This window comes from Heloderma suspectum, chromosome 4 (assembly GCF_057233095.1).
Source record: "Heloderma suspectum isolate Gila_16-S chromosome 4, 16-S_ref, whole genome shotgun sequence".
NCBI lineage: Eukaryota > Metazoa > Chordata > Lepidosauria > Squamata > Helodermatidae > Heloderma > Heloderma suspectum.
The window spans coordinates 254,855,340-254,870,510 of record NC_139461.1 but is presented as its reverse complement, the minus strand read 5'-3'; the positions used below and the strand labels follow the sequence as shown (position 1 = coordinate 254,870,510).

Sequence of the window (15,171 nt, the reverse complement as noted above, 5' to 3'; positions counted from 1 at the left end):
TCTGCACGCACGCACGCACGCACGCATACTCGATCACTCACACACACACACACACAAACCTTATTCACCGCAAATAGAAATTTGGTGACATTGATTGTTTCCTGAGTTCTATCCTCTTTTGGAATCCCAGGGGTCCGTGTAGCCCAGTCCCAGAACAGCAATCTCCTTATTTTTATGCACACCGGACTTCACAAGGCTTAGCCCAACAGCCTCCCGTATAGCAACCTCAACCCCGAAATCAAATCATTGCGATATTCTCCCCGGATACTTTAACTAGATTGCGCAACAAGCAGGAAGGAGCCACATAAAATCTCTACGGGGATCAGGGGGAACCACCTTTCGTTTTAAGGCTGCTGCGATCCTGCGCTCGCTTGCTTGCGAGGAGGCCACTCCGCTGAATTGGGCGGCGTTTGCTTCCGAGTCAGCACGCCCGGATGGGATCGGGCTGCAAATCTCTTCGGATAAGAGCGAGGCTGCGAGGGAGGGAAGGAGAAAGTGGCTTCGACCCGCCCCCACCCCTCTACTCTCTCGATCCTCCATGATCCAAACGAGGTCCCACCTGTGGCATCCCACCTGTGTACCTGGAACAGGTGGGGCTGTGGCCAGAAGAACTCCCCACTTTCCCTTCGCGTGCCTTCCCCGTTCGGGTTGCAGCACGCGATCCGCAGCTGCCCGAGCCGGGGTAACATCGCCGATGACTCTGAATTCTTTTGCTCGGCTGAAGTTGGCGTTTGTTCCCCCCGCCCCGTTATTACCATTTCTCCCCTTCTTCTTACAGGCAAACAAGGCAAAGGATCCTCACCCACCCCCTACCCCCACCCCCGGTAGCGTAGCTTCGCCGCTGTGGGGAGAGATGGGTTCGTCTCCCTTGGCCCAGTGGGGACCAAACTGGCGGCGGATCTATTTTTAAACATATGCCTGCCCCCTCTCCATTCCTCCCACCCCCAGCCGCCGCCCCCCTTTGATTTCGCTTGGCTGTGACGTCGCCGGGGGGGGGGAGTGAGAGAGAAGGGGGGTGTCCAAGGACTGCAGCAAATTGGGAAGGCCTGGGATTTGAGGCGCCGGCTGGGGAAGGGTTAACCCCCTGCGACTGTATGTTAATGAGATACATGGTAATACGAGGAGGCAGGCTTGAGCCGCCGCCGCCGCTGATGGGGGGAGATGAGCGTCGTGCCAGTCTAGAGCTGGAAGAAGGAGCGCACAGCGACTGTGGAGCTGGCGGAAAGACAGAGAGGCAGGCGGAGTGAGAGAGAGGGGGGACGCGGGGTGAAAGGGAGGCGGAGGAAAAAGCAGATCCACATCCCTGAAGGATATGGCAACGTAAGGAATGCCAGGCGCACCAGCAGCAGCAGCCGGGAAGGAATTTGCCGGTGCCAGGCGAGGAGTCCGGATGCACCTAGGCGGGCAAATGCTTTGAGCCGGCGAGACAATTGGCCAAGCCTGCTTCCGATCGCGCATCTCGGGCATCCCCCAGCGCCGGGGCGCTTCGGAGGCATGACTGACTGAGCGAGCGAGCGAGCGAGCGAGCTGGAGGAGCGGATCCAAGGAAGAAGCCCGCGGAGCTACTTTAGGAATACAGATCAGTGCCAGCGGGGCTGACTGGCGGTGGATTTCAATGAATTTAGGCGCGGTGTGGATTACCTCTCCGTAATTCCGAGGAGGAGGAGGAGGAGGTGTGGGGAGAAACGGGGTGCCCCCCGAGGAAAGAGGCGAGAGTCGTTCTTGAGCTCGGGTAAGTCTCTGAAGCCAGGCGACCAGCCACAGCTGGTGAAGGGGCTGCCCGTGCCTTCCGCTGAAGCCTTGTCCCCGCTTATCCTGCATGGATCTGGGGGTGCGTGGGGTGGGTGACTGATCTGCCACCCACCCCCCTCCACTCCGCCCTTGATATCTTTTGTAGCACGACATGGCAGTGAGATTTCTTTTACAGCATCAGCATCATTGTCCCACCTGTCTCTCCAGGCACTTTCCCCGGACGGGGATGGTGTGGAATTTGGCTCTGCTGGTGCCCATTAAAGCTCCATCAGGCAGTGTTATGCTGGATCACACTTCGCAGGCTGAGAGTAGGCTTGCCTTTCAAACCAGTAAGATACGCGCCCCTTACGAACGAGTTCTGTTTGGGGACAGTCTCCTAAGAGGTTCCTCTAGCTGCGGAAGGAGGGTTCACGCCTTTCCAACTGAGGGCTTTCCGGGGTTTGGTATTCTGCTGCCAAACGTCCTCTCTCTCTCCGTAAATCCGACGGGCGGCTTGTTTCCTGCAGCCTGCTGTGCATCTGGTGGAGCCAAGTGCAGAAGAGGAAGCAAACAGGTTCAAAAAAGTTCCCAGTGTGGTTGATCTTGAAGTGTTTTCAAATCCCATATTTCCTAGCCTGAGAACATCTCTTGAGGAAGGGAACGTTATGTTTCAACTGGGGGGATTTAAGCACGGCATATTATTTTCGCCAAACCCAAAGCTGTCTGCTTGGTACATGCGTCCATCCTATGACTGAATCTCTTCTGTCTGTTTGCACAGTAAACGGAGCACTTGCTTCTATTCCTCCTTTGCCCGGTTTAATGTGGGATGCCAGCCCGTGGGAACCTTGTTTGCAGCACAGGTTGCTCCAAAACTTTGTGCTTTTGGAGAGTATGGATGATTTCAACATGTGTGGAGAGATAGGACACTATGAAAGATGCCTCACTGTATGTCTGTGAGTGTGTGTCTGTTAATGTATGTATGCATATTTCTGTGTGTGTGTGTGTGTGTGTACACACACACACACACGGTAATGTTGAGTTTACTAGCATTTCCCCAGGATTTGTGTAACTTGTCAGTGAAATGGGTCACTTCTGCAGCTCTGACTGCTTGTGGTTTATGAGCTCTCATTGACTGGACAGCCTCATTGATGACACTGTCTCACCAAGTTAAGTCAATGACCTACTTCTCTTCAGTAGTCAGGAGGCTGATGACTATATATCTGTTAACAGAGCAAATGCCATTCAAAGCCAGCAATGTCAATACCTTAAACAATTAATTTCCTCTGTATTCCCCGTGGCCAGGTTCTCATTCCCTGCAAACCCTCGAACTCTCTTATAAACACAATGTTTCCAGCATCATTCAGTTGACTGACTGAAAACAGCCAGTGTTGACTTAGGATGTAATATCCAGTTGAATAGATCAAAATTTAGTACGGAGTTTGGGTTTTGCAATGTAAGCACTTTGCTCAACTATCCAACACTCACTGCAAAAAGATAGTTTCCTTACTTACTCTTCATTGCCCATATATTTATTTACATATATTTATTTATAACATATTTATTTGTGGAGACTCCCCAGCCCAGCCCAATTTATAACAAGTTTGTGCTGTGGAAGAGGTAACAGATCCTGTTTTAGAATCTGAACACAAATTCCACAAATCTGATAGAAATACACCCCCCCCCTTTCCTCCCGTCTCCTCTCACCCCACCGGATATTTGTCTATTAACCCTGTAGTCTGCTGTTCTCCTCAGCTGAAGAACCTGAATTTCCCAGAATGTAATTTAAAAAAAAAAAGAAAAAAAAAGCAAGGAATAAACCCAACAGTTCCAATCACTCTGATGCTGGCTAATAAATGTCTCCACCTGCCTTTGGCTCTTAAACTCTGCTTGGCAAATTACATAGAACATGGGACAAATTGGCTGGCAATATGGCTAAATTAAAATAATATTTGCAGTGTGTTTGTGGTGGAGACACATGGACCACAGGGTCTTTTGAAGGTGTCTCCTGCAATCTGAGAACCCCAGTGCTGAAAGGAGCTGTAAAAACTTTCTGCTCAGTTGCTGCTTTCTGCTCATTTCTAAGATTGCTTGAAGGCTTCCAGAGATGTTAGTTGTCCTCGGGCAATAGGCATTCCCCATATCCCATGGTGATGGGATATGACCAAAATTATGCTGACTTGACCAAATTATGCTGAAAAGAATGCTATGGCCATTGTTTTGATGCCAACTTATAACGCTCCAAAGCAGTGACAGAAGCAATGTACATGCTTTGCCAGAATGCCCCATCATGTTATATTGGTGCTCCAGCACAGTGAGGAATGTGCATGAATTATTTTTCTGGAGCCTCCATTGCAACTGCTGCTATGCCATACTTGTCTGTTTCTGCCCACTTTTGCAACAGTTCAAAAGTGGACCTTCTCAGTAGTCTCCAAAAGGCTGCCAGACTCCACTGGAAGCAGTAAAGTATGACTCCCCTGTTTTCATTTGCACTTCTTCATTTGCAGTCCAATTCAAATCTTGCCCTGGATCAACTTGTACTGAAAGTTCACTGCCCCCATACTTTACTGTTGCAGTTTTGTCTGTCTTCCCTCTACATCTAAGCAAATGCACTGGAAGTAAAGCTTCATCCTCCACTTTCTCGCTCCTGATCTTTCTGTTCAATCCATGGAACATTTCGCTCCACTGCCTGTTGGGCACCCTTTAAAAGAATAATAACAGTAATACGAATAAAGCTCTCTCTCTCTCCCTCTCGTTCTCTCTCCCAACCTGAGCCAGTGGTGCTCTTGAGACAGGCCCTTTTCCCATTTCCAAACACTCCTGATTATTCAGCTAATCTTTATTTCATGGGCACGTTACAGGAAACACACAAACAGAGGGGGGGAGAGTGGAAAGCGGTGACACGTTTAAAATACACAAGAAAGGATCTGGCAGGAATATAATCGTCCTTATTCCACTGACATGAAATATTTATGGCTCTAAGTTGCGGTGAGATTCTCTCCCCATCCCTCTTTGCTTTGAAAACTGTTCCCCCCTCCCTCAGTAAAATAATATTTAAACAATTCAACATGGGGCCCTTCTTTCGGATGCTTCCCACCCTCCTCGCCCAGCTGTCTTTTCATGTAGCTGCACACAGCTGTCTACACGTATAGCCAGGGGGTACAATGTACTTCTGTCCATCACTACAAATGGGAAAACCAGGAACTGCTAGCCAAGCTCCTACTCAAGGCATGGAGACCCACACATTGTGTTACAGTTTGTTAACTAGAAATAATTCACAACCATCCATTGAGCCAGCTGGGGGAGGGGGGAACCACAAAAGAAGCCCCTACTCCTTCTTCATTTGAGGTGCCTGTATTTTGTAGCAGACGTCTGCTTACCCCCTTGGAGGTTCTCCTATTAATTCATTAGATCTGAATTTTCTTTATTTTTTGCTCCCTCTTGGTATTCTCCTTCTTCCACCAGACCCCCCCCCCACACACACACACACAACTACAATTCAAACAGTGGTGAATGGACAAAACTCCCTCAAGGGAAACATTTTTTCACTTAGTTACAAAGATTTCATGGCTAATTAGAGTAAATGTGGTTTTTAGAGTGTTAATCTCTTAACCAGCTTGGCTTGCAGGCCATGGCACTTACAAAAGGAAGAAAAAACTGCTGAGGAGTGTGTGTGTGTGTGTGTGTGTGTGTGTGGTGGGGGGTGCTTCTCAAGTTTTCTACCAATATTGATAGGAGGACGCATCCTATCCAATAACAGCTCTAGTTAAAATCAGGTTTAAGCCAATGCTCTTCCCAACCAGTTCAGGGCACTTCCTACTGTCTTTACAGGGTTCATACTTTTGCCCCCAAGATGATCTGAACTCAGTGACTGTGAAATGTAAAGCCTCAGAGGCTGAGGCAAAAGAAAGAAAGTTCTTTGTTGTGAGAAAAACATCTTGAAAGCTTCAGTGATAATAACATCAGAGTAAACAGAGGATCAAGGCGGCTTATTCTCCTTGTCAGGTATGGACTGCTGCCCAACTTGGTACCATCCAGATGTGTTAGACTCTAACCCCAGGCTGTCTTGGGGATACTGGGAACTGTAGTCCAACACATCTGGAGGTCACCAGGTTGCAAAAGACCTGTTAACATCTCCTAACATGGCTTTTAAAGGAAAATTAATCCAGTGCAGCTATTTATTTTATGTATTGAAAGTAAGCCGCTTAATTAAAATTCTGAATGCTAAAAAGAAAAAGAAACTGTATGAAGTAACAGGTCTCAGAGGCTCTGAAGGCTGGTCAGAGGAAAGGTGCTGATCAGTGGAGGCTGGTGGCTCCGATGTCAGCAGAGTGTTGAATCCATTTCTGGGTTCAGTCACAACCAGTCAGAACTCTGAAGGAGCTATCCATGGTGCTTCCAAACCTTGGGTAGCTCCTTTAGAGTTCTGATTGGTTATGACTGAAATCCGGAGCGGATTCACACACACACCCCACTTACGTCGGAGCCACCAGCCTCCACAGGTGCTGATCTACCAAAGCTCTCAGCTCTGTGGTCTGCCACATATTGGCAAAGTTTGGTCAAAATGATTTAGCCCCCTCTACACCTCAGTTTCCAATCTATGCAGTGGAAGCTTAGCCCTGTTCTGTCGCAGAGACGATCTAAGGACACACGCACTGATAGCAAGAGGTGTTTGTTTCCGGGCCCAAAATCTTTCGGTCTGTGCCCAGCATGTCATTTTGCTCCAAGGTCTGATTTATGTTAAGGAGGGAGAGGTCAACCAAGTACTTCCAATTCCTCTTCCAATCCTTCTGACATCATTTTCCAATCCAGAAATCTTAAGGGGGCAGAGAATCTTCCCTGTCAATCCTTTCATGCATGAACAGGAATATTTATTTATTTATTTATTTATTTATTTATTTATTTATTGGGAAGTGTCTCTTTCTGAAGTAGATGGTCCCTGCCAGGCCTGTATCCATCTACTCCTTGATATAATTTGGGCACAGGAAAGAAATAACTAAAAAAAAAACCTCCAGGGTGATGCCAACTGCACATCTTGAAGTTGGCAAAGTACAGCCACTGATTAAGAATCATGGATTTTACATTTAGCTATCTGTTGATTTAAATGTCTGTTTCTATCCTTCATTCTCTCTACCCTCAAAACATCCCAAGGGTCCCCCCCTCCCAGTGACTTTCATCTTTCGCTTCTCTCGTGAATGGGTTGTGAAGCCTGCAGTGCCGCCTTTCCCCACTAGAGGGGGGCTCCTGCAGATCAAGGTGGATATACTTGAGAGCGTTTTTTTGTATGGAATGTGAGGAAAACCCCATTAAAATCTGCTAAAATTGGTCATCTTTTGGTCTTCTTAATATATTCCAGTGAAGTGAGGTCTGTGTGTGTTTCAAATGTATAAAGCGTCTGACCTGCTGTTTTGTGAAGCCCTAGCTATGAATGAAAATAGCACTATAGTGGGGGAAAGCAGCATCTATTCAAGTCGTTGATAAACATTCCTGGATGAACCAGGTCGATGTTTTCTCCCCAGGTTTTATTTGGGAGAGAGACCTGCTTTTGGAATCTTCCCAACATCTTTCTGCTCCCCTGCTGTGGCCGGAATATGACTGTGAGCACACATCGCAGGTGGTGGTAAAATTGTATTAGGACTCGAAAATATAAAAATGCAGCAACCCAGCAAACAATGTCAGTACTGAGGTCTCTCTCTCCCTCTTCTTCTCCCTCTAATCCAATATAATCTAACCTTGCACCATGTCCATTGCTTGCTGTTCTGCCTGAATTATGTCCCATCCTTGCACTTCATTGGCTGGGAGAATATAGTGGGTTTTAACTATCTCAACAAATAAGGATGCTGTTGGCCTCTCTGTGGGATAACGCATGCCAGCGAAGGGGTGCTGGGAGAGAGTTGGCTTCCCTCTTTCTGATTTGATCTAGCCCAGCTCGTGTTTCAGAGTTTAATCTCATCTTCTCTTTGGGTTGGAATTGAACTGGGGGTGGTGGTGGGAAAGCGGTGAGAGAAAGAAGGCTGGAAGTATGAAAAGAGAGATAAATGTATCATGTCATGAAAGTTTAATCCTGCTTTGCTGTGGCTAAAATTACATTCGGAGCCAGAGATAAAAGGCATTGGAGTAACATTATAAAAAAAGGCCAGATCATCTTAAAAGGCAGAGCGATAGTGAGCTGAGTCAGACAAGCCATCAATCCAGTGATCACACACAGAGGCAGTTCCAGGGGAGAGGAGAAGCAAATGAGGTATGCTGCCCATTCCTTCCTGCCTAGTACCACTGACTTGCTGCAGTGGGAAAAGAAAAAGAACTTGGCCCAGAATGTCCACATCTGCATAACTAAGGGCTGGTGAATGTGGTACTGTTGGCCATTTTCTTCAGGTGCTGGAAGGGCCAGGGTTTGGGAGTGGCCGGGGGTTCAAGCAACAGGGTCTCAGTGGCAACAATTCTGCAATCTGGAGTAAATTAATCGCCCTGCAGATCATGGAAGTTGCCAGGGTTCAAACCTGTGACTGCCCTTCCCCATCCTGGTGCTCTACAGATGTGTCAGACTACAAATCCTTGCATCCCCCAACCAGCCATGCTGGCTGGGGGATTCTGAGAGTTGTAGTCCAACATATCTGGAAGGTGCCAGATTGGGGGAGGCTGTCTGCAACATTACACTGCTCAAGAAGGCAGCCCAATGTAAGGGCCAATCAAGAGGGACAGCGAAAGTGAAACACTGGAATGCACTTGCATGGTTCAATAGATGGATGGTATCATAAGGGACATTAGTTCAAATGCTGTTGCAATGAGATTCTCTGTCTAATTTATTTGTATTGAATTACTATCGCATGCATCCTTTGGAAAAGCAAAGGGCTACTGCCTATCCATCTCTTCACCTTTTGCAGTACTGCAACCGAAACTCTCCCCACGACCTGAGTTCGATCCCAGCGGAAGCTGGTTTTCAGGTAGCCGGCTCAGGTCGACTCAGCCCTCCATCCTTCCGAGGTCAGTAAAATGAGTACCCAGCTTGCTGGGGGAAAGGTAGTTGGGACTGGGGAAGGCAATGGCAAACCACCCCACTATACAGTCTACCAGGAAAACGCCAAGGAAAAATGGCATCCCTCTAGGGGTCAGTAATGACTCGGTGCTTTGCACAAGAGGAACCTTTCCTTTCTATCTGCCCAGCCTGACCTCTGCTCCATCAGTGATTTCATAATGTCTTGAGTTCATGTGCTCCATACCTCTGAAGCCCTGGCTGCTTGGTGATAACAACTTTATTATACATCCTGACCAACCACAAAGGGGTTGGATTGTTCTCTCCGCAGCTCATCTTTAAGGAGGATCTAATTGTGCCCCAAAATTCTGAAACTGGGCACATGGTTCAATGCCATTCTATGGATTAGTTTTAGATTATAATAGAGTTCTACCTCCTTCTGAGATATCGGTCAGGCTTAATATCTCCTTCTGCATTGTTAGTGCCTTGTTAACCAACATGGAGACCAGATGGCTTGACCAGGTCAGTGGTAATGGTGGTATGTCTTCAGATATCAATATAAAAATTCATGACATCACCTTCAAACTAGAGCAGCTGATACTGAATACTAGTGAATTAATTTAAAATGAGCTGTCAGGTCCCCTGCAATTTCTGCAGCTGCTCTAACTAAGATCTAGTACCTGGGTTTGCTTTTTTCCTCCTCCATCCCCAATCCATTTTCCCTTTGTGTCTTGTTGTTTAGATTGTAAGCCTAAAAGCAGGAATTGTTTTACTATTTATCTTTGTAAGCCACTCCGGCTGCCTTTTTTGGCTAAAGAGAAGGGTACAAATGCCTAAACAAATAAGTAAATAAATACAGTATTGCATTTGGGCTGACTTGTAAACAACCTAGGTTGGCTATAGCTGTAGGAGGTAAACAAAACATATTCCTAGCGACTGCCAGGGATTGTCTCTGCCAGGGCACACAACATGAGGCAAGCTTGAGCAGAGTTGCTGCAGGTTTTTGAGTACATCTGATGGCACCCTTCTGATCCCTGATGCAGCCAGAGAGGCCAAGCAAGAGGGAGCATAGCTCAGTGGTAGAGCATGCAGAAGGTCCCAGGTTCAATCCCCAGCATCTCCAGGTGAGGCTAAGAAAGAATCCTGCCTGAAATCCTGCACAGCTGCTGCCAGTCAGTGTTGACAATACTGGGCTAGATGGACCCATGGTCTGCCTCAGTATAAAGCATCTTCCTGTGTTCTTTCTGTGTTCCTATGAGCCTTGCATTTAAGCCTTTGTTGCAGAGAGATACACATAGAATCATAGAATAGTATGTGCCAAATGCCACATCAAAAACATACTAAGACTGCAATCCTATACCCACTTACTACTAAGGTTTCTAGGTGCTGCACAAAGACTAAAAACCAACACAGACCCTACCCCAGGCTTACAGTTCAATAGATCTGATACAAAAGGTGGAGAAAGGAAGGTGAGAGAAAAGGAAAATAAGCAAGTTCAGGCACTAATTCTTTATAAAGTTACATAAATGATTAATGACCAGGAGGCCATTAATGGTCAGTGGGGGAGAAAGTTCCTGGAGAAGAGGAGCCAAATGTCAGCTGGTCCCATGGTGTGGGCCTTGCTGTCTTGCCTCTGCTTCTGCTGTAACCAGGTGGAATGGCTGCTAATTGAATAGACATGTATCATGACAATTTAAAACATCAGAGAGAAATGGACCCGTATACCCAGGCTTGTAACCGAGTCTTGCATCCCCCAAATCAGCAGGATGGGCTTCAATCTGACATCCCAGTTTGTGGCAGGAGGGAGGTATCTAAAGAGAATATCGCTGCTAAATAGAGGTAGGCAACTACTGACCCCATCAGCCCCAGCCTGTATGGCCAATGGCCAAGTACTGTGGAAGCTGTAATCCAGAACATCTGGAGGGCACCAGGTCACCTATCCCAAACTGGAAGAATGAATGTCATATCTGCTGGAAGGCCATTTTCTTGACCTGGCAGTGGTGGATTGTCCTCAAAGGCTTGTATTGACCCTCACTAGACCACAGCCTTCCCCAACCTGGTACCCTCCAGATGTTTTGGATTTCAACTCTCAGCATTTTTGGCCATGCTGGCTGGGGCTGATGGGAGTTGAGGTCCCAAACATCTAGAGATCACCAGGTTGGTGAAGGCTGCTCTGCCCTTACCACTGCATCCAGGCAAAGTTTCTCTCTCCAGTATCTTCTGGCAGTTTCTTCGAGATCTTCCATGCTCTCCCATTACACTGACACTGCTGCCAACTAGATCACCTGTTCCAGGTTGCCTGTATGGAACTCCTCTTCTCAGGGTCTAAACTGTACTAACAGGTCATCAAAGCCTGAGCTTGTCTGATCTCAGAAGCTAAGCAGGGTCAGCCCTGGTTAGTAGAATCATAGAATAGTAGGGTTGGAAGGGGCCTACAAGGCCATCGAGTCCAAGGGGGCCTACAAGGGGCCTACAAGGCCATCCAGTACCTGGATGGGAGACCGCCTGGGAATCAGGCTTCGTACATTGAGCAGGGGGTTGGACTCAGTGGTCTCATAGGCCCCTTCCAACCCCATGATTCTATTTCCAGCTCTATGCTGTGCAATTCCCCCAGCCTACCCTGAGGTGGCATTTTCCCTGCTTCTTGCTGTTACACCTTGTTCCTGACGGCCTCACCGGTGTCAGTTCTACCAGCGTTTGTACCAGTGATTGAAACTGAGGCAGGAAAGTGCTTTGTTGTAGTAGCATAAGTGTAGCTTCCCACACAGACAGGCAATACTATGCCTCACAGCCCTTCTTCTGCTTTGAAGTAACTTCCCCGGCTTTGAGAAAGTGAAAGGTGACATCTGGGTAAATATTACCATGACCTCTCACCTCCCAGTCGTCCTCCTGCTTAATCTTTCTCATTGCTTCCTAATGAAACAACCAGAGGGCCTAGAATGAAGTGTCAGGGGAGTGTGTGTGTGTGTGTGTGGGGGGGGAGAACAAGTCTTTCTGTCCAAAACATGTTTTATTTTGTCAGCACAATCCCCCCCCCAAGGTGGGGGAAGGGGGAAAGGATTCCAGTTTTTTGCACAAGACTCCTGTATTATTTCAAAGCCAACAGCTAAACAGGAAAGGAATGTCTCCTTCCTAGTTGCCCAGAGTGATTGTGAGGCTGGGAGAGGGTGAGATAAGGATTTTCCGTCGGCCTCTTTCACTGCAGAGGGGTGAGGCAGCCCGTGCTTCCCAGCTGGTTGAAGGCAGTTGAGGTTATCGACTACTCAGAGTTCACTCTTGGGAAAATTCCTGTAATGTTGTGATGGTTTTGTTGGTTCCACCCCCACCCCCCTTCTCCCCTTCCAACTAACATTTTAATGTGGGTTTCGACAGGATTGCTCCGATATCACCATCCATTAATGCACTGGGATGCCTGGCTTCTGGGGGCTTCATGTGTGTAGTCTTGACATGAGAGTAAAACTCATGATATGGTAAAGCAGAGTTCATCAAACAAGCCACTAAGTGAACTGGGTAAGGGATGCTGCAGTTTGTGATCATGGCTGAGGATGAACTGGCCTCAGATGTAGACCAAGTGCACACAGGATTCAGGCAGGTATTCTGAAGGTATAATCCATGCAGTAAGAGTCAAGATGGTCTGTTTGTGAAGAATAGCAGGTGGGCCAGTGGACAGGAGGAGAACAGGTGCAGAAGTAGATTCCAGTGGGGGATGAGCACTGCACAGGATCAAGACTGAAATGGGTGAGCTGATGGTGAGTCAAACCACTCAATAGATAAGGCATAGCAGATCAAGGAGCCAGAACAGAGACAGAAAAGCAGGAAGATAAGAATATTGAAAATACAGGAAGCCTTTGTGGCATGATAAGGATGCAGAAGTTCCTAGCTGAGACCTCCTGTGGTGCTTCTTGCCTAGCTACTTTCTTAATACTTTCTTGGATGCGGCATCTCCTCGAATACTCCATCAACTCATCCCCAGAGCCATCCCTCTATGACTGAAAACATTCCGGTCCCTTACAAAGGGCCATGGTCTGACCTGGATGTAAACAGGCTCCATTATTATCTCAGTATGGCAAACCTAGACAGCATAGTAAGAAGCAGAGACATCACCTTGCCGACAAAGATTCGTATAATCAAAGCTATGGTTTTCCCAGTAGCAACATATGGCTGTGAGAGCTGGACTATAAGGAAGGCTGAGTGCCGAAGAATTGATGCGTTCGAACTGTGGTGCTGGAGAAGACTCTTACAAGTCCCCTGGACTGCAAGGAGGTCAAATCAGTCCATCCTAAAGGAAATCAACCCTGACTGCTCATTGGAAGGACAGATATTGAAGCTGAAGCTCAAATATTTTGGCCACCTAATGCGAAGAGAAAAGTCACTGGAAAAGATCTTGATGCTGAGAAATATTGAAGGCAAAAGGAGAAGGGGACGGCAGAGGATGAGATGGCTAGATAGCATCACCGATGCAATGAATATGAACTTGAGCACACTCCGGGAGAGAGCGGAGGACAGGAAGGCCTGGCGTGCTATGGTCCATGGGATCACGAAGAGTCGGACAAGACTTAACGACGGAACAACAACAACAAATCCACTCAATGGCCCTGTAAGGTAGATATTATTGTACCCATTTTGCAAATGTGGGGAGGGGGGGAGCTGAGGCTGCAGGAGAGTAAATTGTCTAAGACCATCTGGTGAGTTCATGGCAAGGTGAGATTTAAACCAGTGACTTCCCAGCTGACACTCTTACCCACAGCATTACATTGCAGCTCTTATCAGTGGTTGGGAAGACGATTTGTATGTGTCCTCCTCATCAAAGCCCCTGATCAGCATAAGACAGCCAAACTCTCATTGCTCTTTACCAGTTTTCAGGAAGCTGAGAAAAACAGGAAACTTCTAGAGAGCAGTGCCTAGTCACAGACTGTTCTGAAAGAAGAGGCTCTTAAGGAAGCTGACCACTGCTGATTTGCTCAGAACTATCAGGCCCTGGATAAGACACTGAGTCACTTTGGAACAGTTTATTCAAGTTATTTCCAGGCGTGATCTCTTCAGGAAGAAACGCCTCTAGGAGAGGTTTTCATGCTTGCTTGAGGCACTGTATATTTTGCTACAGGTCAGTTCCCTTTTTTGTCATCAGGGATCCTATGAAATGCAATAGAATTTTCCCTTGCTTCTTCATTCAGTAATAACTCAGCTGAAAAACTGAAGCTCCTCTAAGGCTTAAAATCTAACCTTAAAGGTGGCCTAAAAATCATTTTAAAGAAATAAAAATAAATTGTTAACAATCCTTCCTTCACACCCAGAGTTGGCCAATGCCATGCAAATAGACAGCCTGTGGGTCTTCTTGAGGGAGACCCATTAAGAAAGAGAGAAATGAGCCAAGTTTGCGGATGACACCAAATTATTTAGGGTGGTTAAGCCACGTTACCATTTCTTGCTATTGAAAAGCTACCGAGAGTCGGAAACCCTCACTGATCTTCTGCACAAATCGCCCTGACTTCTACCAGTCTATCCCACTCTCCCTTCGGTCTGCTCCTGCTTCATGAGACTCAAAGAGTGACTTTGACTTCAGGCTTTCAATCCTGTGGCCCAGACTCTTGCCTCATTAGCCCACACGGAGACGGATGCCATTTGTCACAAAGACGGGAGACTTGCTGGAACCAGATATGCAAGGGCGTGATGCTGCAAGAGGCAGAATGGGGCAGTCTTGTTGCTCCTGCCTCTGATTTGCTTCAGGATGCAAAAGGATCTCTCCAAACTGGGAGAACGGGCATCTAAATGGCAAATGCAGTTCAATATAAGCAAGTGTGAAGTGATGCACGCAAGGGCAAAAAATCCCAACTTCAAGTATAGCCTGATGGAATCTGAGCTAGCGGTGACTGACCAGGAAAGAGATCTTGGGTTTGTGGTGGACAGTACAATGAAGATGTCAGCCCAGTGTATGGCCACTGTAAAAAAGGCAAAATCCATGTTAGGCATAATTAGAAAAGGAACTGAGAATAAAACTGCCAATATCATACTGCCCTTATACAAATCTGCGACCACACTTGGAATACTGTGTCCGGTTCTGGTCACCACACCTAAAAAAAGATACTGTAGAGCTGGAAAACGTGCAGAAAAGGGCTGGAGCATCTCCCCTATGAGGGAAGTTTACAACAGCTGGGATTGTTTAGCTTGGGGAAAAGGAGAGTTAAGGGGAGACATGACAGAGTCTACAAAATTATGCATGGTGTGGAGAATCTGGATAGGGAGACATTTTTCTCCCTCTCTCAAAATACTAGAACCTGGGGTCATCCTATGAAGCTGATTGGTGGGAGATTCAGGACAGATAAAAGGAAGTACTTCTTCACACAACACATAGTTAAACTATGGAATTTGGTACCACAGGATGTAGGGATGGCCACCAATATGGATGGCTTTAAAAGGGGGTTGGGCAAATTCCTGGAGGAAAAGGCTATCAATGGCTAGTAGTCCTGATG

The 15,171-nt window shown here is 47.1% G+C and overlaps 1 protein-coding gene across 1 annotated transcript in view; it reads left to right on the top strand.

Moving 5' to 3' along the window:
* Positions 1–1,292: 1,292 nt before the first annotated feature.
* Positions 1,293–15,171, top strand: part of PLXNA2 (plexin A2) — a 611,865-nt gene continuing 597,986 nt past the window's right edge. Inside the window, exon 1 of the mRNA XM_084853404.1 lies at positions 1,293–1,732. The gene's annotated coding sequence lies outside the window, so the exon portion shown is untranslated. The remainder of the gene's footprint in view (positions 1,733–15,171) is intronic.